The sequence below is a fragment of the Triticum dicoccoides genome, chromosome 6A (genome assembly GCF_002162155.2).
Source record: "Triticum dicoccoides isolate Atlit2015 ecotype Zavitan chromosome 6A, WEW_v2.0, whole genome shotgun sequence".
In the NCBI taxonomy this organism is placed as follows: domain Eukaryota; kingdom Viridiplantae; phylum Streptophyta; class Magnoliopsida; order Poales; family Poaceae; genus Triticum; species Triticum dicoccoides.
Window position 1 is genome coordinate 308,475,357 of NC_041390.1, and position 6,793 is coordinate 308,482,149.

General features: G+C 41.6%; 1 long non-coding RNA gene across 1 annotated transcript; it reads right to left on the reverse strand.

The window, feature by feature from the left end:
- Positions 1-971: 971 nt before the first annotated feature.
- LOC119316820 lies at positions 972-6,787 on the reverse strand. The gene is made up of 5 exons (XR_005153327.1): positions 6,440-6,787; positions 5,895-5,967; positions 4,563-4,641; positions 2,199-2,423; positions 972-1,511 (listed from the first exon to the last, which is right to left on the reverse strand). It is a non-coding gene; the product is annotated as an uncharacterized LOC119316820 (long non-coding RNA).
- Positions 6,788-6,793: the final 6 nt, after the last annotated feature.

The following is a 6,793-nucleotide window of genomic DNA, read 5'->3' on the forward strand; positions in this document are numbered from 1 at the left end:
CAGTCAGGCCTTCCGTACATAACAAAAATAAATATGGGGAGAGAGGGTCCCCCTGCCTCAGTCCTCTAGATGGTTTGAAGCTCTCTGTTTCTTCCGTGTTAAAACGAACCCGATATTCCACCGAGGTCACACATTGCATAATTAAATTCACCCAATCCTGCTGAAAACCTAGTCTCAACATGATTTCCTTTAAAAAAGGCCACTCCACTCGGTCATATGCTTTGTGCATCTCTAGTTTTATTGCACACAGGCCCTCTTTACCGGTCCTTTTATTTTTTATTTTATGGAAACATTCATAAGCCACTAAGATGTTATCTGTAATCATTCTTCCAGGCACAAAAGCACTTTGGGTAGGGCTAATAATATCTGGGAGGATTGTCTTCAGACGAGCAACAATCATCTTTGAAATGACTTTATACACCACATTGCACAAACTGATTGGTCTAAATTGAGTTACCTTTTCCGGGGAGTTAACTTTTGGAATCATTACTATTGTAGTATCATTCCAACCATCAGGTATAGTACTATATAGCTAAACTAAAATAAACTTTTTCCGCAATAAATGTGTTGTATTTTTTCTTTTTATTTCTTTGAGCATATATTCCTTAGGTCCATAGACGAACTATCTCAATTTCCATAGACGAATAAACAGCTATTTATTATCTAAATATATATGCTAGTAATAATTGAACTTTCCACACAATGTTTGTCTGTTCATGGACATCAACCAAAATAGGCAGAAGAGAGTACTCGAACTGATAATAGTTTTTTATTCATACTGATCAATGTTTTTAATTCAAACCATTTTTGCCTTTCTTGAGAAACATCAAACTATCATGTACACTTTCTTTTAAGAAGTACTTCCTCCGTCCGAAAAAACTTGTCCCAAGCTTGTTCCTCAAATGGATGTATCTAGCACTAACTTGGTGCTACATACATCCATTTGAGGGACAAGTTTTTCCGAACGGAGGTAGTAGCAATCATGTCATCATAGACGGAATAACTTGCAGCTGCTGCTATGTGTACGGATTGCATGTTTTAGTTGTCCTCATTGCCTGCATCGTATACTTCATCCTTGGCCTGCTTGGTTTAGTACAAGCAGCTACAACCATTGACTACCAAAGATAACACATGCACACATGTTTAGTCTGCATCATTGACTACCAAAGATAACAGAGGCACACATGTTTAGTACAAGCAGCTACAACCAGCCAAGTTCATCTGTGACAGTAGCCGCACTAGTGTTGTAGCAGCTCGCTGCATACACATGAGGGCATGCTTCACGCCTCGTCTTGCTGCTCACCTCAATACACTTGCCGTCTAATACTTATGGTACCCTGCACACACACACTAGCCACCAATTAACACATATGCACAAATTGATGTAAAAAAAACTCATGCACAAACTGAAACCAAGTTTAATTTTGACCGCTGCTCCGGTGCCATTGGCGGCAACTTCTCTGAACTTGGCATATACGAGCAATAGAACTTCTCGACCTTCCATATGCGCACTGAAGACATGTACCAAAGAATATCATGCATCATGATTCAGAAGACATACAGTAGCTACACAGACATACAATAGATTTTTGTAGCAGCACATGCACCTAGCTTGCAGAATTTTTCTTCAACTTATTTTAGGTGATTGCATCAGTACTAGTATGATTGGAAAAAATCATTCATATTTGTAGCAGCGCACACACGAAACTACAGAATTTTATGGAAATGCACTAGTTCTGATTTTTTGAACTCCTCCAATGGTAGCACATGAACTGACCCAGGCGACCAACAAAGGCCCTATTTTTGAACTTTTTGGTTTTGCTTGAACTTTTCCTTTTCTTTTTCTAGAACTTCACAAAATATGATAAATGTACTTTCAGTACATTTTTCTTTGTCAATGTTCCCTTTTACTGTGCACGAACTATTTGATTTATTTTTCATAAGGGAACTTCTCGCACGAACGCACATGAACTGATTATGATTTATCTCAAGCACCACAGGAACCAAAATGAAATTCTTTCTCATTTTCAGTTGAAAATAAAAACAACAAAAAATAAGCTTCTTTGGCTCATGCATTATTGCAAACACCTACTGTGCAACACATGTGTCACAGCCTGATTCAAAATGCCGATGAAGAAGTCATCGAAACCATCTCGTCTAGGAGATGCAGGGGCGACGATGGGAGGCAAGAAGTTTACCTTGGCAGCGGCGCTATGGCACACCGGTCAGTGCAGCGAGGGGAAGGGGGGTACAATGGTGGGATGGGCTTCAGGCACCGGCTGGATCTTGCTCATCCCGATGCGAGGAGGAAGGAGGAGGGTTGGGGCGGCGGGCCTCGTCGGCGGGTTTGGGCACGTCGTCAGGGAGTTGGTGGTCCTTCGCCAGTAGGCGCCATGCCATGGCGAAGCTGGTTGGGTCGGGTCCTGCAGGTAGAGACAACATGCAGATATAAGCAAAATGAACTACCAAAATTTCCCAACCAGTACTGTAGACATTAGCAAAAACAACGGCAAATGTAAGACAGTTGGAGACCTCAAACTGTAGTAGCCAGTACAACCTCATGTGGTTTTTTGTCAAATTCCATACCTGGAGCCTTTTCAATCAATTGACGGAGTGCAGGAAATGCTTTGTCATAGTCAGTCACTCTATTTATTACATATGCATTTAGATCTACTTCATACTTACATAAGTGCACGTCCATGGCGGCAGTGTGCAGCAGTCGAGCATGTACTGCGTGTGCTGGCTGCCAATGCTGTTTGTGGCGGCCGCTATTTTGCCGAAAGCATGCTGGCAACATCGCCGACAAGTTGTCTGTGCTCGATTTGGATGGCTTTGCAGCGCTTGGTGAAGATGGTAGCCGCGATTCTACTTGAACTGATGTCCGCGCTCCACTTGGACAACTGCCAGTAACCATGGTGGACGAGCTCATGGCCGAGGGTGGCCAAGGCGACCACCGGGAACTGTAGGTGGTCGTGCTTGTTCTGGGCAGCGAACTCACACGAGGTGTAAGTGATGACGGGAAGCAGGGATCACGGGTGGCATTTACACGGGGTGCTCGCGCTCGTGGATGTAGGAGGACGGGATACCTGAAGTGACTCTTGTGAACTCTGAACTTTTCTGGAGCGTTTTGTAGAACTGAAGCATGCTTTGGAGCAGAACGAGATTGGGTAAATTGCGAGGAAGCTGAGCAACATTCGTTTGCAGCACTAGGACTACTGATGGGCATGTCCCTAGTCCTACTGCATGTGATCATAGTATCAGAAATTTACATGCTTCTGGAGTTAATAGTGAACCCATTTGTATTGTTGATCATCACCGCTTTTGAGTTCTAAGGATTGCAGCACTAGGACTAGAACTAACAGCAGTTGAAGTAATAACACAAATAGTACCATGAGAAAGACTAAAGGTGTGAACATCCGACGGTGCGTGGGAGGCAGGGCTAGACAATGACAGGGGTCAGGGAGGAGATGGCGACGAGGTGGTGGCTGGATTTTTAGATTCAAACCTTTTTTGAAACATCTAACTGGTCATTATTTTTATTCAAACTACCATGTTTATATTTTTTGGTGCCGTTTTTTTTCTTGTTTTTAATTCAAACGGATCATTGTTTTAAATTTGAACTGATCATTGTTTTTAATTCAAACGGATCTTTAATTCAAACTGATCATTTTCTTTAATTCAAACTGATCATTTTCTTTAATTCGAACTGATCAGTTGTTTTAATTCAAAACGAATTTTCCATTTCTTGCACACACACACACACATCAAACTGTCATTTACATTTTCTTTTTATGCACAAAATGCATGTTGGACTGATAAACCTACTCTATTCCCAGGCACAAACCAGTGCAGCAATGGAGTGAGCAGAGCACAAACCAGTGCAGCAATGGAGTGAGCAAAGCACAAAACCAGTGCATCACTTGCCTCAATTCATAGGCAGCAGCAGGGTGTTTTTATTTGTTTCATCAAATAATAAAAGTGCATTAGCAAGGCACAAGCGACTGAGCTAGAGACGGATAAATACAGGAGATGGGAAGTGACAACAAGTGGACACTACAGTGCATGCATTCTTGTGATCTCCAACACCATACAATCTTGCTATACATAAGCCTGGATGCCTGGTAACCATTCCATTCGAAACGTAAGAATTTCGCGGCAAACAATTCAAAAAATGACTACTCCGTAAATGTGTCTGACACTTCCTGTAATCGCTCTTTAATTATTTTTTAGTTTAACTGAGAAAAAATATCGGACAGAAACTCAGAAATTAATTCCTTCTCAAGGATTGTTTACTTCTATAATATGAAATCCTCTTAATCACTTGTTTATGTCCTCATTATAATTTTTTTGAGACAAACCATGACTAATAGGATTTACATAGAATCTGACTGGAGTAGAATATTGATTCTGAATATGTTGCAAGACCGTAAGGTTCTAACTGTTTATTACTATGCCAAATATGAATTTCAGTGTCTCCACTCTTTTTGCCTTCTCCACCTTATGCTAGCTGAATTTTATGGTTGAAACAGAGACAACTCAAAGAATAGGAATACATGGCTAACCTTGTCATCGTTGGGAGACTTGTTTCTCATGCATTCTTCCTCCAAATTGTTCGATTTTGGAGCAGCAACTGAGCCCCCACTGAAACATTCACAAGAAAACATTTTCAACACCTAATTCAGTAGAGATGTTTCTCCAAGGAAACCATCTTCTGAGCAACTGATGAACAATGAATAATTCCGTATAACTGAAGAACAAAAATTCCCCCCACCTTGGTGTCGTCAGTTATAAAAGAAAACACCTAAGAGGCACAACTCTCCCATGCATCTCCATTAACACATTTTTTTTTCTAAAATTTCCTCCTAGCGCTGACTAAGACAAGCACGAACCAATAATCACATGTACACCCATTAGAAGCAGCGTTAGTGTAGAATTGGAAAATGGGCAAAAATCCTGTGGAGTGAGAGGCAAAGAAGAATACGAAGATGATGTCAGACCGGATGGCTGAGTGGGACGCGGGGTCAGGTTGGACTGAAGGAGCAATCTGAATACAAAGCACTAGTGATAATAATAAGGTAGTCAAGCATCTAGTTTTGGCACACCCAATAATAGCTGTACTGAGATGGTCAACTAATTGTACTGAGATAGTGAACTTATTTATTGCAAAAAGAAAGTCTAAATCATGGCTGAAATTTAGTCTAAATCATAAGACTGATGGGAGGATAAGGTAACACAAATAGAATAGTAAGCTCAGAAAAATGGTTCAGAACTAAAGTCCCTCGGCACTTGCACAGTAGCAAATGTAAGGTACAGAAACGATGCGAGATCGATCAGATAGGGAGAGGCAGTTAATTCACCGACCTGATCGAGCATTGAAAACTTTCTGTCTCTATTCAGTATAAGAAATTAGAAAGTTTGAACACATAAAACTGCTATAGCTCAAAAATAAGAAGTAATCTTCTCATAGCTCAAAAACTGAAAAATAATTAATAGGTTGCAATCATGCATCTTAATGCCTTTTCGAAATTTCAAAATTGCACATGCCTGCAACGCATTACCTTCAGACCAACTTTTCTCTCTGAACTTATAGGACTGCACATTTTTTAACTTACCTACTTTTGTTTTTCCTTTATTTGGTACTAGCAAAACATTCCTTTTTATGGCTATGACACAATTTTTGCACTATAAGAATTTGAATTGAAATAAGAAACTGAACAGAACTTCATGATTGTCTTTTCCCATAGTTAACTTTTTTTATGAACGGCACAACATACACAACATTTTTGCACTATAAGAATTTGAATTGAAATAAGAAACTGAACAGAACTTCATGATTGTCTTTTCCCATAGTTAACTTTTTTTTATGAACGGCACAACATACACAAGAAAAGAACCTGCAGCAGATGCGTGCGTCGATGTAGTGACTCTAGGAGCTCGACCGGCAGCAGGTGGCGAGAAGAGAAAAGGCTGCACACACAAAAAAATGCAAGATAAGAATTTTGCAAAACAGAGCAAGCACACGCCCGTCGTAGGAAGATTGTATGGTTAAAATTCATCTAAAACATAGGAACAACAACATCAAATTTCATCAAAATATGTTGGTTCTCATAGGAATTTCGGGAAGCACCTATAGAACAACAACATCGCAGTTTGCAAACTCTGCTGCACATCCACAAATAATCTCATGCTATAGGAAGAATATGGAAAACATATGTAATTCAGTATTGGACTTACGATCGGCAAGTACATGAACTGAAAGAATACAAAGACCTATTTGTGCTACACGAAGAACATGGAAACACAAATGAAATTGGACTTATGATAGCCAAGTAGATGAACTGAACAGAATACAAAGCCCTGTTGTTCTATTATAAGTAGTACACGCGCCATGGCAACGTCTGAACTGAACATCTCCATTTTTCTGCGCTTGAATACTTACTGACACCACAGATGGGGGGGCGTGAGAGCTGGGGTGTTGAACAGGCTCTGCTGGCAGTGCTAAACGGCCTGGGGTCGCGAAGGTGGATGGGCTGGCACCGGAGAGCTGGACTGGGGCGTGACGTGTGTTGTTGGCGAGGGCGCTTCGCCGGGAGGAGGCCACACATGGCGCGGTGAGAGCACGATGCGACATTGCGAGAAGCAGGGCCACCGTGTTGGCCGACAGCGGTGGTTAGGGCGCAGGGCCACAACGATGGGCCAGGACGACATCTCACGTCGTTCTTGGTCCTTGAGCGGAAGAAAGCTGGGCTGGCGGCGGAGGGTGGAAGCAGGGGGCACGGCGGCGGTGGCGGTG